Source organism: Gopherus flavomarginatus, chromosome 5 (assembly GCF_025201925.1).
Source record: "Gopherus flavomarginatus isolate rGopFla2 chromosome 5, rGopFla2.mat.asm, whole genome shotgun sequence".
Classification (NCBI taxonomy): Eukaryota; Metazoa; Chordata; order Testudines; family Testudinidae; genus Gopherus; species Gopherus flavomarginatus.
The window spans coordinates 37,453,054-37,474,344 of NC_066621.1; the positions used below are offsets into that span (position 1 = coordinate 37,453,054).

The 21,291-nt window shown below is 52.8% G+C and overlaps 2 protein-coding genes across 2 annotated transcripts in view; both read left to right on the plus strand.

The window, feature by feature from the left end:
- The window catches only part of LOC127051488 (cilia- and flagella-associated protein 251-like), a 118,077-nt gene that overhangs the window by 18,492 nt on the left and 78,294 nt on the right, over positions 1–21,291 (plus strand). The window lies entirely within an intron of this gene.
- The window catches only part of LOC127052538 (zinc finger protein 239-like), a 232,021-nt gene continuing 225,590 nt past the window's right edge, over positions 14,861–21,291 (plus strand). Inside the window, exon 1 of the mRNA XM_050956365.1 lies at positions 14,861–15,089. The gene's annotated coding sequence lies outside the window, so the exon portion shown is untranslated. The remainder of the gene's footprint in view (positions 15,090–21,291) is intronic.

Below are 21,291 nucleotides of genomic sequence, written 5' to 3' on the forward strand. Positions count from 1 at the left end.
CGGCTCCGTAAGAGCAACCTGGCACGTCTGTGCAGGGAGAGAGGGCTGAGTGTGGGGAGGCTCACTAAGGAGCAGCTGATGGCTCAGCTTATAGAGAATGACCAGTCTGAGGAGCAGGCTCCAGACCCCAGGGAGCTCCTGGGGTGCTGGGTGAGCTGGGGAGTAGCCATGGGGACAGTCTGTGTAGCGACCGGGAAGGTGTCAAACCCAACTCCCCAGTCAGCACAGGGAGACCCCAGTCCTCCCTTGAGGAGCTGCGGAAACTAGAGCCTGAGCTGAAAGCGAAGGAGCTGGTGCTGGAGGAGCGGAGAGAGAGAACGAGAGGACCGTGTAGAACAGCGGAAGCAAGAGTTGATGATGGAGGAGTGGCAGGCTAAGAGGGCCTGGCAGGGGGTAAGTGGGGACGGGCCCCAAGACACCAGTGGTTTGGGGACTCTAGACACCAAACTGCTGCCCCAGTTCAAGGAGGGGGGGCATATTGACGCCTATCTCACAGCCTTTGAGAAGGCTTGTTATCTGAACCAGATTGACTCCACAGACAGACTGCTCTGTCTGACCTCCGTGCTGGGTCCCAAGGCCATAGAGGAGTTCAGCCAAATGAATGGTGTTGAGACAGGGGATTACGACCTGTTCAAACAGGCTTTGCTGCTGAAGTTTGAACTGACTCCCGAGGTGTACAGGAAACGATTCTGGGGTGTACGCAAGACCTCAGGTGTCACTTTTAAGGAGGTTGCCAACCTGCTGGGGAAATATCTCCTCAAGTGGGGGAATGGCGCAGGGGCCACCACCACAGAGGATGTGTATAACTAGGTGAGGTTGGAGCAGCTGTATGACATCTGCTCTCCAGACTTTAAGATGTGGCTAGTGGACCGGAAGCCCAAGGATCTGCGCAGTGCGGGGACACTGGCAGATGAGTTTGTGGACAGTAGATAGGGGGCAGGAGGAAGACTCACATCGGGGACACAGAAGGGGAGTCACCCAGAGATCTCTGAGAGGTGGGACTCTAGGAAGCCCAGCTCAAGGGTGGCCGGGAATGCTGTGGCGGGCTGACCCCCGCCCCGCATGGGACTTGAGGGACCTGAAATGTAATTACTGTGGCCAGAAGGGGCACAAGGCGGCCCAGTGCCTGAAGATGAAGGAAATGGCATCCAAGCAGAACCTGCGGGGTGTTAACTGGGTGGAACCCCACTGAGAGGGGGCACTGCTGGGCCAAGGAGCCGCAGTCGAGAAGGCTGTGCCGGGGGAGGGGATCGCCAGGCCAGGCCAGCAGGGCAAATGGGGCCCAAGGTCCAGAGCGGCCATACTCCATCTGCCGGGTGAGCGTGGGACAGGCCCCAGGAGACAATCACCTCATCATCCCCATTGAGGTGTGGGGAAGGAGCGTCCAGGGGTTCTGGGACACGGGCACGGAGGTGAAGCTGGCACGGTCCGAGGTGGTCGACCCAGACCAGCTAGTGCCTGCTGCCAAGATGACCCTGAGGGGAGTGTTCGGCCCTCCGTCAAGGTGCCTGTAGCGACGATACACCTGAAATGGGGGGCTAAGGAGGGACCCAAAGAGGTCGGGATGCACGATCACCTGCCTACTGAGGTGCTAATAGGTAAATGACTTGGAGAACTGGCCGGATGGCACTCAGAGTGCCCTGGTCCTTACCTGGAGCCAGAGCCAGTGAGGGTTGCGGGCCCTCCTGAGGCAGGGGGGGCCCAAAGCGCCAAGGGTAGGGCTCGACAGGGCTGGGCCAGCACCTCTGTCCCAGGTTGGGAAAACTGAGGCACCAGCAGCAAGGACTGTATCCTCAAACCCAACTGCTGAATTCCAAACGGAGCTGCAGGTGGATCCCTCAGTAACTCAGGGCCCTGGCTGGCCACGGTGGGGCAGGGTCCCAGGGGGAAGACCGCCGGGAGCGATTCCTGTGGGAGAAGGGATTCCTGTACCGGGAATGGACTGGTTCAGGGCAAAGTGAACCTGGGACAGGTGGGAGGCAGTTGGTGGTTCCCCAGAGGTACCGCCGCAGACTGTTGTACTTGGCCCACAACATTCCCCTACCAGGGCATCTGGCACACCAGGCAAAGGCTGCTGCAGCACATTTACTGGCCTGGGGTCTTTGACACTATCTGACAGTATTGCAGGTCCTGCAATTCCTGCCAGAGGGTGAGGAAGGCCTGGGACAAAGGTAAAGCACCACTGAGACCTTTGCCCATCATAAAGGAGCCCTTCCAGAAGGTGGCCGTGGACATAGTGGGGACCCTCAGCAGGGTGACCCGGGCAGGGAAGAAATACTTCCTGGTGGTAGTGGATTTCGCTACATGCTACCCCAAGGAGGTGACCTTGTCGTCTATTGAGGCAGACACCGTGGCAGATGCATTGCTGACCATCTTCAGCAGAGTGAGGTTCCCCAAGGAGGTCCTTACAGACCAGGAGTCTAACTTCATGTCAACCCTGCTCCAGTGCTTGTGGGAGAAGTGTGGGATCCGACACACTTGGGCCTCAGCCTACCACCCTCAGTCCAAAGGGCTCGTGGAGACGTTCAATGGGACCCTAAAGAGGATGCTGAAAACTTTTATGGATAAACATCCACAGGACTGGAACAAGTATTTACCCCACCTGCTGTTCGCATATAAGGAATTGCCCCAGGAATCCACAGGGTTCTCCCCATTCGAGTTGCTGTACAGGAGGAAGGTGAGGGGACCCCTGGACTTGGTGAGGGCTGAGTGGGAGGGAAAGGTCTCTCCCAATGGAGAATCAGTGGTGGAATATGTACTGGCTTTCCGGGAAAAGCTTGCGGAGCTCATGGGCTTGATCAGGGGAAAACTAGCAAGGGCCCAGAGGAAGAGAAGGTCTGGTATGACCACTCAGCACGTGCCTGCTCCTATGCTACCGGGGACCAGGTGATGCTCCTCATCCCCGTGAGGAAGAGCAAGCTGCGAGCTGCCTGGGACGGCTCCTTCAAGGTCATTGGACAGGTAAACGAGGTGAACTATGTGGTGGAACTGTCTAACCGGGCACACAGCCACTGGGTGTATCATGTCAACATGATGAAACCATACTGGGACAGGGAGAAGTTGGTGCTTGCTATGAGTAGGCAGTGGGAGGAGAAGGGAGAGGATCCCCATGTTGGGACTTCTTCCTGAGGCTGGGGCTAACCCCTCACTGGAATCAATTCCCCTCTCTGACCAGCTAACCCCTGCCCAGCAGGCAGAGATCAGAGAGGTGCTGCATTCATACTGGCAGTTGTTCTCCAACTGGCCTGGGCTCACTAACCTGGCTGTCCACAGGGTGGAGACGGGAACTAACCCTCCCATCAGGTGTTCCTCATTCAGGATCACTGGGAAAACAGACAAGGACCTGGAGAGAGAGGTCGGGGATATGCTGGCTTTAGGGGTGATCCAGCCATCCGCCACCCCCGGGCCTCGCCGGTGATGCTGGTCCCCAAGAAGGACGGATCGATCCGGTTCTGTGTGGACTATTGGAAGCTCAACGCCATCTCCATGTGCGATGCCTACCCCATGCCTAGGACCAATGAGATCCTAGACAAGTTGAGGGGCGCCTGCTACCTCACTACCATGAATCTTACCAAAAGCTACTGGCAGGTGCCTTTGGACCTGGAGGTCAGTGTGAAGTCTGCCTTCCCCACCCCAAGAGGGCTCTTTGAGTTCCTGGTCCTGCCTTTTGGTCTCAAGGGGGCACCTGCCACCTTCCAGCAACTGGTGGATCAGTTGCTAAGGGGGATGGAGGACTTTGCTCTGGTATATATTGATGATATCTATGTCTTTAGCCAGACCTGGGAAGAACATGTGTCCCAGATGAAGAGGGTGCTGGGTCACCTCCAGGAAGCAGGACTGACTATAAAAGCTGAAAAGTGCAAGGTGGGTATGGCGGAGGTTTCATACCTGGGCCACAAGGTGAGGGGCGGCCACCTGAAGCCAGAGCTGGCCAAGGTGGAGGTAATCCAGGATTGCTCCCCAGACTAAGAAGCAGGTCCAGGTTTTCACTGGGATGGCCGGGTATTACCGGAGGTTTGTGCCCCACTTTAGCTCCCTGGCAGCTCCCCTCACGGAGCTGTGTATGAAGGGAAAGCTGGACAAGGTGGTCTGGACTGAGCAGTGCCAAAGGGCTCTCAGTGCGCTGAAGGAGGCACTTATCCAGGGCCCGGTGCTGGTAAACCCAGATTTTAGCAAACCCTTCCTGGTGTTCACCGATGACTCGGACACAGGGCTGGGAGTGGTGCTGATGGAAACTGATACTAAAGGGGAGAGGCACCCCATTGTGTACCTGAGCAAGAACCTGCTGCCCAGGGAGCAGCACTATGTGGCCATAGAGAAGGAATGCCTGGCCATGTTGTGGGCCCTCAACAAACTGCAGCCGTATCTATTTGGGCAGCGCTTCACCATGTACATGAACCATTATTCCTGACGTGGCTACATCAAATGAAAGGGGCTAATGCCAAGCTGCTGAGATCGACCCCACTCCTCCAGGGGTATGACATGGAGGTGGTTCACGTGAGGGGGAGTGCCAATGTTATAGCTGATGTTTTATCACAGGACGGGGGCCCTGAACTTCCCCAGGTCACTGGTTAAGTGACCCTGCTCTGTTCAGCCAAGAAGCGGGGAGAGATGTGACGAAGTGGGGGGTTTTCTTGGGGTTTTCTGTGTTTTCCAATGGTTTGCATGCACAGGGGGTGGGGCTCCGTGTCCTCGAGTGTTACTCGTTTAATGAGGTGAGGGGAGAGGCAGTTTGTTGTTACAGAGGACCCGAGAAGGACTCGGGACCCCGGCTGATGGCTTGGAGGATGGAGATCCCAGCGACTGGTGACCTGGTGACCCGGACACACAGCTCAGGAGTCACAGCTGGTTCTGGCCAGTGGGAGGACAATGGGCTGCAGAGAGAGGACCCTGTGATCAGCCGGTTCCAGCCAGAGGAGAGCTGAGAGGAGAGGACACCCAGGCCTTCCTGTTTATGAGCCTGTTTACCTGGAGAGACTGACAATGGACAGAGGTGGAGCTTGGGGCGAGGGATATCAGAGGTTCAGCTGGAAAGCAGGGGGGGCTCTGGGCTGAAGAGGGGAAGCAGGCAGAGCCCACCTGGATGCAGGGAGACTGGGATGTGCTGTTATTGTGAGAGGCCAGGCCTGAGGCCCTGAGAGTTTTCTGTGTTGTGTTCAACTCTCAATAAACCCTCCTGTTTTATGCTGGCTGAGAGTCAATCTGGTCTAGAGAAAAGGGTTGCATCAATCCCTTTGGGGGTGAGGAGGCCCGGGGGGTCTAGATTGCATGGACTCCCTGAGGGGGCCCATGGCGAGAGAGAGACGTGCTAAGGCTCAGAGAGGTGCAGGTCTAGGAGGTGGAGGGGCCTGACCCTGAGAGAGAGTGGACCCCCGAGAAGGGCTGTTGCACTGAAAGGGGCACCCCCCACGGACTGCACGGGGCCATGAGTGGGCACGATCTGTGAGTCCATGACAGCTCCAATCTGGGCTCTGCAGTTCTGATGCTGCAGAGCTGATATAGAAGGCTGGAGGGTACCGGAGTGCATGCTGCAGCACCAGCAATCCCATGCTGCCATGGCCATGGGGACAGGGGTGGCAAGTTGCATGGGCCCGTGGTGCCTGGGCTCCAGTAATCTTGAAGGCCTGGGGTCCTGGCTCCACCAATGTTCGGGGTCAGGTCTCTCCCTCGGCCCTGCTTGCTTGTTATACCAAGATAATAAAAAACAGCAGGATCTTATTAAGAGGGATAAGGCAAAGATGCCACATTTATTGTAAATATAATAATAAAGCAAAAGATAAAAGTAAACAATGCTGTTTGACTAATTCCTATTACTACTTATTCCTTATACACACACACACACATATATATATTCACACAATCATTCATTCAAGTTATGTATAGGTGTTATAGTTACCAGCCTAGAAGTTGCTCATGCCAAGTTACTGGCCAGGTATCTTGGTCATGAGGATGGAGCCGAGTCTGTGTCAGATGCACCTGATGCTTCTGGAGGCTGGTAGCAGAATCAGAGACTCAAAGTCCTCAGTCTTTGGAGTTCATTCTTATAGGAATTAATTCCTATGTTAGTCTATGAGAGCTGTTTCATCCCGCTGTTGCTGACTCAATCAACAGATGGCACATTCCTGGTGGCTCCACATTGTCGAAAGTAGCCCATTGCTGGTGGCTTCATACTGTCCAACGTTTGTGTTTCTCATCCTTCCAGGTGATGGGGTGGATCCCAGTTTCCCCTCTGGGGGTTGTCTGGTGGTCCACCTGACACATTCTTCGGCCGATTGATACTCCCTTTCTAGGCTGGCACCTCCCTAACCATTCATGCACATCAATCATTCATTAACATACATTCCATAGCTTATCCATATTTTAATATACTGTCTCCACCACTTTTGGGATGTGTGTTAATTCCTATGAGATTCCCGGCCCTGTAATCACAGAGGGTGGGGGTCTGTTTGTTTACATTGTATCAATTACAGTTTAAGGTTAACATAGTGTTTACATCAAGAACAAAGTTAATTAACTTGCTTGCAAGTTATACATAGTAATAGAGTATCTTTCACAGGACAGATACAATCAATGTTTTCTGCAGACAGGAGTTTACAAGTTTTAACAGAAGAACTAAAAGATTTTTGTACTTGGTGAAACTGGTGGGTCACTGTCACTTGCAGGGAATCACGGTTAGTACCTTCTTTAATATCTCTACATGCTGCCCCCGATGCGCCTCCCCTGAGTGTCCCTCGGCCCCCACTTGCTGCTCCTGCACACCTCTCCCCAAGCCCAGAGCATCCCTGTCTCTCTCATGCAGCTCCATGTTGCCTTCCTGCATTAACTGCCACCGCAGGGTCCTAGTGACCCCCTTTCTCTCTTGCCAGGGCAGACTGACCCTGAGCCTCCCCTTCCTCCTCAGACCCTTTCATTTACTGGCAGGACACTCCACCTGCACAGGGGAACCCCTGCCCACAGTCATCGCTCCTGCCCCACGCTGGACAAGGGGCAGCCTCATCCACATCTCCATTGAGGTTTCCCTCCTTCTGAGACACCCATTATGGGGGAGACGAGAGGGCTTCCTGTACCTGAGCAGGGCCCTAGGAGCACATGCAGTGACAGTGGTGTGAGGTGAGTGTGGTGAGGATGGGGGGAGAATGTGGGAGGCCCTCCCCCGAAGCTCGCTGCTGCCCGTGGGGAGAGGGCTAGGGGAATCCTTCTCTGGCCCTTACCCTAGGGCAGCCTGTCTGCACCCCAAACTCCTCATCCCCTGCCCTGTCCCACCCCAGAGCCTGCATCCCCAGAAAGAGCCCTCACCCTCCCTGTCAAAGTTCATTCCTCACTCTGAACTCTGGGGTACAGATGTGGGGATCTGCATGAAAGACCCCTAAGTGTATTTCTACCAGTTTAGGTTAAAAATTCCCCAAGGCACAGCTTCTTTGCCCTTGGATGGTACGCTGCCACTGCCAAGCGTTTTAAGAAAGAATCAGGGAAAGGACCACTTGGAGTTCCTATTCTCCCCCCAAAAAATATCCCCAAGCCCTTACAACCCCTTTTCTGGGGAGGTTTGAGAAGAATATCTTAACCAATTGGTTACAAAATGATCGAAGACCCCAAACCCTGGGGCTTAGGACAATGGAAAAATCTGTCAGGTTCTTAAAAGAAGGATTTTATTTCAAAACAAAAAGGTAAATATTACCTCTGTGAAATCAAGATGGAAGATAACTTTACAGGGTAACAAAAGATTCAGAAACATAGCAGAACTTCCTCTAGGCTTGGTTTCAAAGTTACCAAAAACAGGAATAAACCTCCCTCCAGCCAAGGAAAAATTTACAAGCAAAACCAAAAGAGAATCTAACACACCTTGCCTGGCTTTTACTTACAATATTTGTAATGTGAGGGACTTTTTTGGGTGGTATATAGGAGAAGGAGTTTTCTGACCTGATGCCTCTCTGCTTCCCAAAAGAAAATACACACACAAAAATCACAGACAAAACCTCTCTCTGCCACCCCCCGCCACCCCTGATTTGAAAGTATCTTTTGTCCCCATTGGTTCTTTTGGTCAGGTGCCAACCAGGTTATTTGAGCTTCTTAACCCCTTACAGGTAAGGAGGGATTCTAGGCTACCCTTAGATGTATGGTTATGACACCCTCACACCCCAACCCTCTGACCTAGCACTGAGACCCTTCCCACATCTCAAACCCCTCATCCACAGCCCTCACCCCTGCACCCCAGCCTTCTGCCTGAGCCCCTTCCAGACCCCACAGCACCAGCCCCACCCCAGAGTCTTCACATTTTTACATTCTTTTAAAAAGTATACAGTAACTCTTTGCTTAACATTGAAGTTATGTTCCTGAAAAAAATGCTACTTTAAGTGAAATGATGTTAAGGAAATCCAATTTCCCCATAAGAATATATATATATATATATATATATATATATATATATACACAGAGTATAAAATTTAAACACACAATTTAATACTGTACACAGAAATGATGATTGTGAAGCTTGGTTGAGGTGGTGGAGTCAGAGAGTGGGATCTTTCCCAGGGAATACCTTACTGCTAAATGAGGAACTAGCACTCGTCTGAGCCCTCAAGCATTAACACATTGTTGTTAATGCAGCCTCACCCTCTATAAGGCAACATGAATCGGGTGGGGGGAAGATAGCATGGCAGAGAGAGACAGAGACACACATGCTGTGCGTGAGAGGGAGACTTTAAGACAGCAGCTGTTCCCCCCATTCTCAGCCCTGTCATGAGTCCCCCTGTTCTGTGGAGATGGGGGGGCAGGAACGGAGGAGGGAGACACCCTCACAACAGCACCCCTCTTCCCCTACCAGCCCCCCAAACAGCAATCAGGAGGTTCACGGAAGCAGATCCAAGGCAGAGGGCAGGAGCAGCACATGGCAGTGGGTTGAAGGGAGACCTGAACAATTGATAGTCAATTGATAGTCTGCTGGGTGGCTCCAGCACAGGGAACGTGGGGGAGCTGATAGAGGGGCTGCTGGTCCACTCTGGTTCCAAGCCCCCACCACTAGCGCTCCAATGGGCTGCTCTTTCTGCAAGCAGTGGACAAAGTAGGTGGCTGCCAAACAACACTAGAAGGCAGCATGGCGCAACTTGAAACAAGCATGTTGTCTAATGCAGAGGTTCTCAAACTGTGGCCCAGCTCCATTCAGGTGGTCCATGGAAAGTTTCCTCTAAGGTGCACTCCTGGGCGGCTGCACATGAGAGAATGAAGGGCCACACACCTAATGAGTGGAGCCGCGCAGGCATGGCTTCCCTAATTAGATGCCTGGACCCTGGAAAAGATGCACATGTAAGGTGAGGTGGTGGCCTTGCGGGTAATAGGGGGTAGGTTTGAGCATGCTGAGTACAAACCTGGGGTGGGGGGTCAGAGGATGTGTAAGAAGCAGGGGTGGGGGGAATTTGGGATGTGCAGGGCTGTGGCAGCCACAGAAAGAGGCTCCAGGACTACGGATGCTGGAGAGAGATCCTCTTCCTTCCCAGCTTCAGCTCTATGGCTGCTCTGGCATGGGAGAACCCCCTTCCCACATACACACACCCTCAGTCCTTTCCAGCCTAGATTTAGGGGCTGCTGCAGTAGTGGACAGAGGGCACATCCATCACATTAGAAAGGTTAAGACTAAGGATATTAAAATATGAGTTGTGTTCTTTTATGTGTAGAATAAAAAAGTTAATTATTATTAATGGTTTCATTATATAGCACTGTGACGAAGTGGGATGGTTCTTAATGTTTTCTCTGAATCCTCTGTGGGTGTCTTAGTTTCCCCTATACATTTCTGAAGTATCTTGGCGTAGCAGATAAACGGGTGTGACTGTTGCAGAGCCCTAGAGGACCAGTGTTATGCCTTCAGCACAGAGACTGGCCAACACACTGTCTCCTGGCAAATGATAGTCTGGGCTCCTCCCCAGCAAGATGGCAAATGAAGGTCTTGGAGAACAAAGAGATCAGGTGACCTCCTGGTGCGGAAAAGAGACAAAGGCCAGAGGAGGGGTTGGAGAGTTTCGGTTTGGAGCTGTCTGGGGAAATGGAGGGAGGCACAGACATGGTCATTACCTTAACAACAAAACAACGTTAATTAGGACAACTTTAAGTGAGGAGTTAATGTTTATTGACTTACCAGGCTGGGGGTGTGGCAGGACTTGGACCTGTTCTGGGCACCACCAAAAGTTATTCAAACCTACTGCCCCTACCTGGGGACATGTTGTCTTTCTCCCATGTCACCTTCCAATGGAGGAAAGAATGTGACACACAAGTAGGAGTCTCTTCCTGGCTTCCAGATAACCAGTGATGACCTGTGCCTGCCGATAGTAGGGATGGGGGTGGGGGACAGAGTGAGGGTAGCTGGCTTCAGCAGTGTTAGTGAGCATGCTCAGTCCATGTGAGCATGCTGAGTACAAACCTAACAGCAACTCGGAGCTTGGGTAGGGGGTGAGAGGATGAGATACTAGATGCCTCCTCCCCCACACAGCACCTCCGCTGATAACTCTCCTGCAGTAACACAAGTGTGTGCTCAGGGGAATGCTGTGCTGCAGTGGACATGCTCTGCAAGATTCTCACTGGAAGTGTGAAGGGAAGTAACACTGCTTTTAGCACGGGAGTCTAGGCAAGAAGGAAGAGAAGCTGGAAATTCTCATTGAGGAGGGGAAAGTGGATAGAATGGGGAAACCTGGTGGGACGATGCGTATTACTGGAATGTTAGTGTCACTGGTTACAATTCGACTAGGAAGGGGAGAGATGATAACAGTGGTGGCCTTGGAGGCACTTGACATTAGACACGTCATTACATGTTTAAGAAGTTCTTGGTTCTAGAGAACCCCAGGACCTCAAATGAACAGGGCTCAACCTGCTAACTAACACGACCTAGCAGGGGAATCAGTGGGCGGCTGGTACAGTTCACGGAATCCAAACCAGAGAAGGTTCAGTTTCTCCTTTAGCACCTGTTTGTGACTTGTGGGAAGACAATTGGGTTAGCATGGGGAACTTCCTATTTGGAGACAGGTGGGTGAGGTCTCAAGTAGCCATTAGTAAATCATCCTTGGAGATTTTAAAAAATGACAGATATTTTTCTAAGACTCTATTGTTGGTCTCATTGTGGTGGGTAAAGATGAACTGATCACTGGCCTGCATGTTAACAGTTGCTCTGGGGCTAGTGATCATGACTTGATTGTATTCAGTAAGGACCAATAGAGGACAGCTCCAAGCAGCCATATTCACATTTGGTGCATTGAAAGGGCTAACTTTTCAAACAGCTCTCTCCTTCTTGAGGTGGCAGCTGCCTCCTCTCCTGACTTGGCCCTCCAGCCCAGTCACTTCTAAACTTCTCCCCTTCCGGGGTCATCTAGAACTAAAAGCCAAGGAATCAACACCCAACAAGGGCTAGTAGGTGTGAGGGGGAAATGCCTCCTGTGACGAAGTGGGGGTGATTCTTGGCTTTTCCGTGTTTTTCAGTGGGTTGCATGCAGAGGGAGTGGGACTCAGTGTCCCCAGGTGTTACTCATTTAACAAGATTAGGGGAGAGGGAGTTTGTTGTTACAGAGGACCAGAGAGGGAATTTGGGATCCTAGCTGATGGCCTGGAGGATGGATACCCCAGTGACTGGTGACCTGGTGACCTGGAGACGCAGCTTAGGAGTCACAGCTGGTTCTGGCCAGTGGGAGGACAATGGGCTGCGAAGAGAGGACCCCGGTGACCTAAACAGCCTGTTCCAGCCAGAGGGAGCCAGAGGAGGGCTGAGAGGAGAGGACGCCCAGGACACCCTGTTTATGACCCTGTTTACCTGGAGAGAAGACAATGGACAGAGGCGGGGCTTGGGGTTAGGGATATCAGATGCCCAGCTGGGAAGCAGGGGGGCTCTGGGCTGGAGAGGGGGAGCAGGCAGAGCCCACCTGCATGCTAGGGGACTAGGATGTGCTGGGCTGAGGGAGGCCAGGCTTGAGGCCCTGAGAGTTTCCTGCGCTGTGTTCAACCCTCAATAAACCCTCCTGTTTTATGCTGGCTGGGAATCACTCCAGTCTAGAGCAGAGGGTTGCATCAACCCCTTTGGGGGTGGAGGTCCAGGGGGTTGACAGCGAGTGGACTCCCTGAGGGGCCCGATGGTGAGAAACAGGTGTGCTAAGGCCCAGAGAAGTGCAGCTTCAGGAGGTGGAGGGGCCTGACCCCGAGAGAGGGTGGAACCGTGAGAAGGGCTGTCACACTGGAAGGGGCACCCCCCACAGACCGCATGGGGCCATGAGTGGGCACGATCTGTGAATCCGTGACACCTCCCTCTCTGGGTAGAACAGATGCATGTCCTCTCCTCCCTCAAGGAGGGACCTTCAGGCAGTTGCTGAGGGACAGAGTCAGCCTTCCCACAGGACCTGCCAGATAGAGGACCTTCCTCTTCCCAGGTCTGCCCACAAGTGAGCTGTTCTGTTCCCTTTGAAATCCTCCCTCTGGTCTGTGCTTACCCTGCAGCTGTTTTGGGGTGGGGCTGGCTGAGGCCAGAGCAGATTATTACCCCAACTAGCAGTAACAATATGAATTTTGAATCCTTAATGTTATCTTGGTTTCTCGTTAACTCCTTGGAAAGTGATTTTAGATGATGCTTCATGAATCAAACATTTTTTTGCCCTGTGTCATCCTGGCATCTCTGTTGCCGGGTTTGGGAGGAGGGTTAGAGAGAATCCATTCTGCCGGAATAGGGGCTGCAATCTGTCACACTCCAGATCAGGCCTGCACAACTCGTAAAGCAACGAAGGCCACATTACTCCAAAGAAAACAGCTGAGGGCCGAAACCCCCCGGCCCTGTGGAAACACGCCCCCCAGCACCTCCCGGCCCCGTGAAAACACCCAGGTCCAGCACCGCCCAGCCCTGCAGAAACAAACCCTCCTTCCCCAGCTCTGCCCCATCAAAACAGCTGTGGGCCAAAAAGGAAGGTTGAGGGTGGGGAGGTGATACTTCATTTTAAATCAATCAGGGGCTCCCAGCTGAAGAGGTGGCTGGGAGCCCTCAGAGGCAAATTAAAGAGCCCTGGTCTCCGGTGGCTTGGGGAACCCAGAGCTTTCCAGGGCTGGGGCAGGTATTTAAAGGGCCCAGAGCTCCTGCTGCTGAGGGGGGCCCAAGCTCTTTAAATCCAAGCCCCAGCCCATCCGCTGGAGCCACGGCCAGGATTCAAAGGGCTCTGGGCTGCCCGCAACGGCGGGGAGCCCTGAGCCCTTTAAATCTCAGCCGCGGCTGGGAATCTCTGCAGGCAGCCCAGAGCCCTTTGAATCCAGGCTGCGGCTGAGATTTAATGGGCTCAGGGCTCCCCGGGGCTGCAGGCAGCCCAGAGCCCATACACTCCTGGCCGCGGCTGGGATTTAAAGGACTCTGGGCTCCCCGATGCTGCAGGCAGCGCAGAGCCCTTTGATTCCAGGCCACGGCTGGGATTTAGAGGGCTCTGGGTTCCCTGCAGCTGGAGGCCGCCTAGAGCCCTTTAAATCCAGGCCACGGCTGAGATTTAAAGGGCTCTGGGCTCCCCGTGGCTGCGGGCAGTGCAGAGCCCTTTAATTCCCAGCCATGGCTCGGATTTAAAGGGCTTTGGGCTCCCCGATGCTGCGGGCAGTGCAGAGCCCTTTGATTCCAGGCCACGGCTGGGATTTAGAGGGCTCTGGGTTCCCTGCAGCTGCAGGCAGCCTAGAGCCCTTTGAATCCAGGCCACGGCTGAGATTTAAAGGGCTGAGGACTCCCTGCAGCTGTGGGCAATCCAGAGCCTTTGACTCCCGGTTGCAGCTGGGAGTCAAAGGCTCTGGGCTGCCCGCAGCAGCGGGGAGGCCAGAGCCCTTTAAATCTCAGCGGCAAGCAGGAATCAAAGGGCTCTGGGCTGCCCACAGCCACGGAGAGCCCTGAGCTCATTAAATCTCAGCTTCGGCAGGGATTCAAAGGGCTCTGGGATGCCTGTATGTTCTGCAGGCCTGCTCTAGATAAATGTGTGCCAGGGTTTCCTTTGCACCACAGAAGGGGCAGGTGTCCAGGATAGGGGTAAACCACGTGAAGTACACACCTGTGCTCACGGCCCTGTGGAGGAGCCACCAACAGATATCTCCGGAGGGCCTGGGAACCAGAGTGGAGCATAGGCTGGTTCACCGGGACTTCTCATGCTAGAGAGGTGGCAGGAGGTCCCGCCCCTTTGTGTCAGGGTGGGACGCAAGGGTGAGAAAGCGAAAAGGGTGGAGCAACAGCATGTACAGATGTTTCCTTGGCGCAATCTGGAACTGAACTGGCTACAAATCATGCAGCTGGCTCACGGTGAAAGTGTGGGGCAGGGGCAGGGGGAGCGGTCAGGTCCGTGGGGCAGGAGCCTTATGAAAATGTCTGGAGTGTCTGGGGTGGAGGGTGGGTGGGGCGTGCCCTTTCGTAGGACCCTTCCTGGCAGATGCTGTGCTTTTGTTCCAGGACACTGCCGGGAGGCCCAGCTTCCATCCCTAGCAGCTTGGCCGTTCCATCCCTTTCTGTGAACCTAAACTGCCTTTGTATCAGAGGGGTAGCCGTGTTAGTCTGGATCTGTAAAAGCAGCAAAGAATCCTGTGGCACCTTATAGACTAACAGACGTTTTGGAGCATGAGCTTTCGTGGGTGAATACCCACTTCCTCAGATGCATGTAATGGAAATATCCAGGGGCAGGTATATATATGTGTGCTAGCAAGCAAGCTAGAGATAACGAGGTCAGTTCAATCAGGGAGGATGAGGCCCTCTTCTAGCAGTTGAGGTGTGAAAACCAAGAGAGGAGAAACTGGTTCTGTAATTGGCAAGCCATTCACAGTCTTTGTTCAATCCTGAGCTGATGGTGTTAAATTTGCAGATGAACTGAAGCTCGGCAGTTTCTCTTTGAAGTCTGGTCCTGAAGTTTTTTTGCTGCAGGATGGCCACCTTAAGGTCTGCTATAGTGTGGCCAGGGAGGTTGAAGTGCTCTCCTACAGGTTTTTGTATATTGCCATTCCTAATGTCTGATTTGTGTCCATTTATCCTTTTCCGTAGAGACTGTCCAGTTTGGCCGATGTACATAGCAGAGGGGCATTGCTGGCATATGATGGCGTATATTACATTGGTGGATGTGCAGGTGAATGAACCAGTGATTTAAAGGACTATCCAAGACCCTCCCAGGTCTGCTCCCATTGGGGGCCTCTCTCCTGGCTGAGCACACACTGTCCTTATATCACCCAACAGGTCTGGATCCTACTTACATGCCGCTCCCTCTCATGTGAGCCCTGCACTTATTCCCTTCACCTGCGGATAGGTTCAGTTGAGCTGCAACCCCTTTCATGGTCATCTCACCCTGGGACAGCCTGAAACTGGAAACCTGTGAACTAATAGTAACTGTTTCTATGAAAGGTGCTGAAGACACAATGGAAGAGGAAATCCTTTGGACTGGATTTAAATGATTCCAAAGGAAAGTGAAGGTGAGAAAATGTCCAGCATTATCCTCCTAGCAAAAGAAAAAGCTGAAGGTCCTAAAAGACCTTATGTCCATCTTCTGTATAACACAGGCCCTAGAACGTCACCGAGTGCTTCCTCCAGAAAACCTATGGCATGTGACTGAGCCAGAGCACATCTTCTGAAAAGACATCTCCATTCATTCGAGCCAGCTGATAAGAAAAAAATCTTTCTTCTGCAGTGATGTGAAGATAAAGAACATGTGGAAGAAGAAAACCTCTACTTGGGTTGTTACTGGAGCTGAAGCAGAGAGGCCAGGATAAATGTGGCTAGGGCCCAGGACTGACTCTCAGCAGATCTGCCGTTTTCTATTCCTGGCTTTTTGACCATGAGCGAATCTCTTTGCTTCTGTGTGCCTCAGTTTCCACAACTATAAAATAAAGCTAATAAAGGTTCTGTTTTTTTCTCTCCTCTTTTGCAAGGCGGGAAACTTAGATACATTTGGGGCCTGTCTACACTACCGGTCTAGAGTGGCTTTGTAAGCTGATGACCCCCACCTCTTGTTCAGAACCTATGGATAACACAAGTTCGTAAGTTTGTTCTGTGCTTAGCACCTGTGGACCAGTTGGGCTGGATGGCCTTTTCTCGCTGGGCTGTGTGGAGCAGAGAGACTCTGTGCTGTGTAGCTATTAGGGATATGAAGAGGCTCTCAACGACTAATTCTTGAAAATAAATATCAGTGAACTGCAACACTATAAAATCACTGTTGCTAACATTGGTGGGTGATAAAATACTAGCAGAGCGGTAATTAATGCTGAGGACAGGACAGTGACACAGAGCAATCGGATCCCTTGATAAACTGGTCCCAGTGACAGAAACAAGTTTGAAAGAACCAAATGAAAGGTCCTCTACCTAGCAACAAAGCATGCAGGCCACATCTACACAATGGGGAAGTGTCTCCAGGAAAGCACTAACTGTGAAGAGGATTTAGGGGCCATGCTGGGCAAGCCATTCAACATGAGCACCCAGTGTGATGCTGTGGTGAACAGGGCTAATGCCATCATTCGATGTATGAAAAGAGCAGTGAGTAGCATAGGGAGGTGACACATCATCAGTAAGACTGATCCTGGAATACTGCCTCCAGTTTTGGCAACCACCTTTGAAAAAGATTTTGAAATATTGGAGATGGGGCAGCAAAAAGCAATGAAACGTTTTGAGGGCTGCAGACAATGCCTGATAATGAGCTCAGTATGCTTAGATGATCAAAAAGATCAGCAAGTGATGTCACTGAAGTGTTGACGTGACTTCATGGAGAGAAAAGATTGGGTATTAAAGGGCTCATTAATCTAGCAGAGAAAAGCTGAACAAGACTCAGTGGCTGGAAACTCAAAAGAGACCAATTCATATTAGAAATAGGACACAAATATTCAACAGCGAGGATGAATCACCAAAGGGAAAGGGAAGTGGTGGGAATTCCCCATTTCTTGGTGTCTTCTAATGAAGACTAGGTGCCTTTCTGGAATGTGTTTAGTGACAAACTAGCTACTATTCTATCCAGAAAGCATGCGCTATGCAGGGTGTCATATTACATGCTCTAATGGTCAATTCTGTCCATAAAGTCTGCTAATTTATGAACAATTGAGCGTAACATGGGGAAGAGCATCTCGTGTTCTACTGTGTAGTCGGAGTCATCCCCACAATGAAGAGTCACGGAGTAGAGTGATCCAGGGGCAGAAGCTCAAACATCCAATGTGGCTGGACAGGGCCAAGACATCAGCACTGCAGGGGAGGGGTGAGGGTGGTAGTGACATCACAAGGGCCTTTGGCAGGACCTCAGCCTATTGGACAAAAGTGGTGGGGAGGCGATGATGTCACAGAGAGATCTTGACATCAGCCATGCAGGACAGGGATGCAGGACAGGGGCAATCTTGGAGATGCCTGTAGCTTTGCTTCAGCACATCTCCTTCTTGAGGTCTCTCCTTGAGGACTGAGAGAGAATTCACTTTCACGTACGTGAGCGCAAGGAGGAACATCTTTGGAGTTTTCTCCTTTTCCTTGATTGATTTTGCCAGAAAACAGACATCCCTTTATAGAAGGTAAGAGCCTCAGAGAGGTTTGGAACCTATTCAGTCTGATCCATCAGGTGCCAGCTCATTTTTAGGAAAGGAGAACACTACATTGTGGGGGCAGCATTTAATTTCCGATCTAGGACTTTGTCCCTTAGAATCACTGAGGACCTTGGGGTTTCTCTTTTTTGTTTTCCCTTTTCCTCTGTCCCTCCTACCTTTCTCTTCTTGCTTCCTTTGTCCTTTTCCCTTGCTCTCCTCCCACCACCAGGAGCTCTGTGTGTGCACTGGCGGGGGTGGGAGGCCCTCACAGAGAGGTGAGACTGGCATAGTACTCCAAGGTGATCCCCTCGGTGTTGACCTGCGTCATTCTTTGGGCTATTTGATGAGAACCCTTAGCCTTCCTCCCCTCAATGTCTGAACCTTGATTGGCTGAGGAGGGGGCTATTGACAGGGAGGAAACTCTGGTCTTTGTTGTTCTCTTTTATGACCAAGCACAGAAGTCATAACCAGTTATACGTTTGACCAGTGTTGATGTTGCTCTCCATTCATTGTCTCGGAACAGTTCACGATCCTCTCTAACCTTCCTATTCTTCTAAAAGAATTGCTGAATAATTCCTATGAACAATTGTTGGTCTGTAGCTCATTTGAGAGCAACTCTGCTACTGAGTGGCTGCATCAGCTAAGACAAGTCACTGCTCCTTTCTCAGCCTTAGTTTCTCCTTCTGTCAAGGATGAATAACAATCCTCTCCCACCTACCTCGTGATGGGTGGATGATGGGGATCCATTGAAGAGTGTCACTAGTAGCAGTGCAGAAGAGGAGGTGTCCTATCTCTTTGAGCCATATCAGATGATGACATAATATTCTATTGTATTGGTATTTTATTCTTTTGAATTTGTTAAGAGCAGCAACTAGCTCAGACTGAAGCATCTCATCTAACTTTCTAGATCACGGTGTCTCCTCTTTGTGTACGACGAGACAGTTTAATGCACTGTGACAAGGAGGAGATGCTCTTGTTTTGCAAACAAATATTTTTGCAAAGAATTTTCATCCTACTTGTTATGATTTCAAGAAACAAAGTGGTTTAGTCATTCAGATTTGGATTTTTTGACAGAAAACGCTTTCCATGAAAATTGTCACCCCCTTATTTCCTGGGCTCTATCCCTGCCTCTGTGGGGGTTGTTGTCTGTTTGTTAGAACAGGAGTCAGGACTGTTGGCTTCTCTTTCTGGCTCTGTCACTGCTTTGTTGTGGGATTCCCTGGGTAGGGAATAGGGAATTCCAATGGGAATAGGGTCAGTTCTCTAACTCCAGGCAGCAGTGAGCCTGAGTGAGAAGGGATGCTCAGGCTGTCTGCGGAGGAGAAAGGGATATTTCCAGGTGTAAGGGTCCGGTGGGGGTGGGGGCTCGGCCCTGTCAGGCGCAGCTGGGAGCCAGTCCGCCTCACTACCCAAGTTTGGGTGAGCTGTCGACCTAGCCAGGTGAGGCAGGAAACAGTCAAGAGCCCAGGCCCTCATGCAGGGGCTGAGCAAACAACAGTTTATAAGCCTAGGCCCTTGGGCAAGGCGGGGCAACAAGCAGTTCAGGGCCAGGCCCTTAGGCAGCGGCTCAGCAAACAACAGTTTATATGCCCAGACCCTTGGGCAGGGCGGGGCAACAAGCAGTTTAAAGTCTAGAAGAAAGGCCTCTTCAGGCCAGGGAGAGGGGAAGTCTGCCACCCCTGGAAGGGTGCCAGGGGGAATGCAGGCCCTCCCACTCCACTGCGTCCCAGCCCTGGGCCCTAACAGCGGCAGGCAGTCTGCTGCTGTGTCAGTCCTGGCCTCAACACACTGACATGGATTCGGGGTCTCCTGGAGCCAGACCAGGGTCGGCTATCCCCGGGCCACTTCCAATCTCCCCCCCCCCCCGTTGGTACCTGTGGATCACCGGCATCTTCTGCAATGTCCCACATCATGGGCTCCTCAGGATCCTGAGTGTCGGGTAAGCGGGGCTGGTCCTCAGAATACTGGACGCGGGGAGGTCCAGGCAGCTCCTCAGGGTACGGGACGAGGGGAAGGCTCGGCCAGTCATCCTCAGGGTAGCGAGCATGGAGCAGGCTCGGCCAGTGCTCCTCAGGGTAGCGAGCATGAGGCAGGCTCAGCCAGTGCTCCTCAGGGTAGCGAGCATGGGGCAGGCTCGGCCAGTCATCCTCAGGGTAGCGAGCATGGAGCAGGCTCGGCCAGTGCTCTTCAGGGTAGTGAGCACGGGCCAGGCTCGGCCAGTCCTCCTCAGGGTAGTGAGCCCGTGGCAGGCTCGGCCAGTGCTCCTCAGGGTAGTGAGCACGGGCCAGGCTCGGCCAGTGCTCCTCAGGGTAGTGATCCCGGGGCAGGTTCGGCCAGTGCTCTTCAGGGTAGTGAGCCCAGGGCAGGCTCGGCCAGTGCTCCTCAGCGTAGTGAGCACGGGGCAGGCTCGGCCAGTGCTCCTCTGGGTAGCGAGCCCCGGGGCAGCCTCGGCCAGTGCTTCTCAAGGTAGTGAGCATGGGGCAGGCTTGGCCAGTGCTCCTCTGGGTAGCGAGCCCCAGGGAAGGCTCGGCCAGTGCTCCTCAGGGTAGTGAGCACGGGGCAGGCTCGGCCAGTGCTCCTCTGGGTAGCAAGCCCCGGGGCAGGCTCGGCCAGTGCTCCTCAGGGTAGTGAGCACGGGGCAGGCTCGGCCCAGCAGGAGCTAGGGCACCAGCGTCTGTCCTATCCAGCGGCCAGCGGTCAACTGAGAGCAGGGACTGGGCCTTTATACTTCCTGTCCCACTCCTTGACTGCCGGGGCGTGGGAACAGGTGGCAGTGGCTCCGCCCATATCAGCATCTGTTCTGGCTCAGCCCTCTCAGGTGCGGCTGGGAGTCAGTCTGCCTCATTACACCAGGTGTTGAACGTCAAGAATTCTAAACTTTGCTAAAATAGCTGGTGTAGCGAAACAAGAACTAGCTGAGGCCAAACTTGAACCATTGTCTTTTTAAAGCCTATTCAGGGATGTGAGTGCCAGAGAGCCATAGAGAAGGGGAGAACCTGGCCCAGTCCCAAAGATCAATAGTCAGCAATGGAACCAGGAGTGACACTTCCTCTCAAAGGCAGGGGGACCGGACATTAGGGCCTGGTTGCAATTGCCAGCTGTGGGAGAGAGTGTGCAGCAGTGGTTAGTGAAGGGGTCCATCCATGGCTCTGACACTCAGTGTGACCCTGAGCCAGTAGCTGAGGCCTGTTTGCCATCAGTAGGGTTGGTGGTCCCATCGCGACAGCCCAGGGGGGTTGAGAGGCTCCAGAAAGGTGTGTAAAGTCCTGGAATATAAGGATCCTGGAGCCGCTGTCACCTCCGCACTAGGGCAGTGTTCTGCACCCTGCTGCTGCTGGCTGACTTTCTCAATCCCCTGGCAGTAAGACTGACTCTTGTTTTCACAGCCAGTCGATTGCCCTAGAGTCATCACCCTGCCTGTTGGCTGGGCAGGGTAACTCCTCAGGTCACCACCCTCTCCAGCCTGCCTTGCCCTTGGAGAGTGAGGAGGAGGGCGAGGGACATCTGCTGACCCTAAACATCCACCATCCATCAGACCATCACCTAGAGCAAGTGAGTGGCATTAGGGTTCCTTGGTGGCTTCCCCTGTCTGTCTGGAGAGAGGCAGAAAGAGGGAGAGAGAACATCTCAGAAGAGGGATTTCATTTGCAAACAGCCCCCAAGAGCCCCTCCCTCTCAGACTGGGCAGGGGCCTCTCCCGAGCCATCTCCAGTGTGTTTGGAAAGGTGCCAGCAATGGGGATCCCAGCCCTTCACTTGTGGGACACTGTTCCCCAGGCTG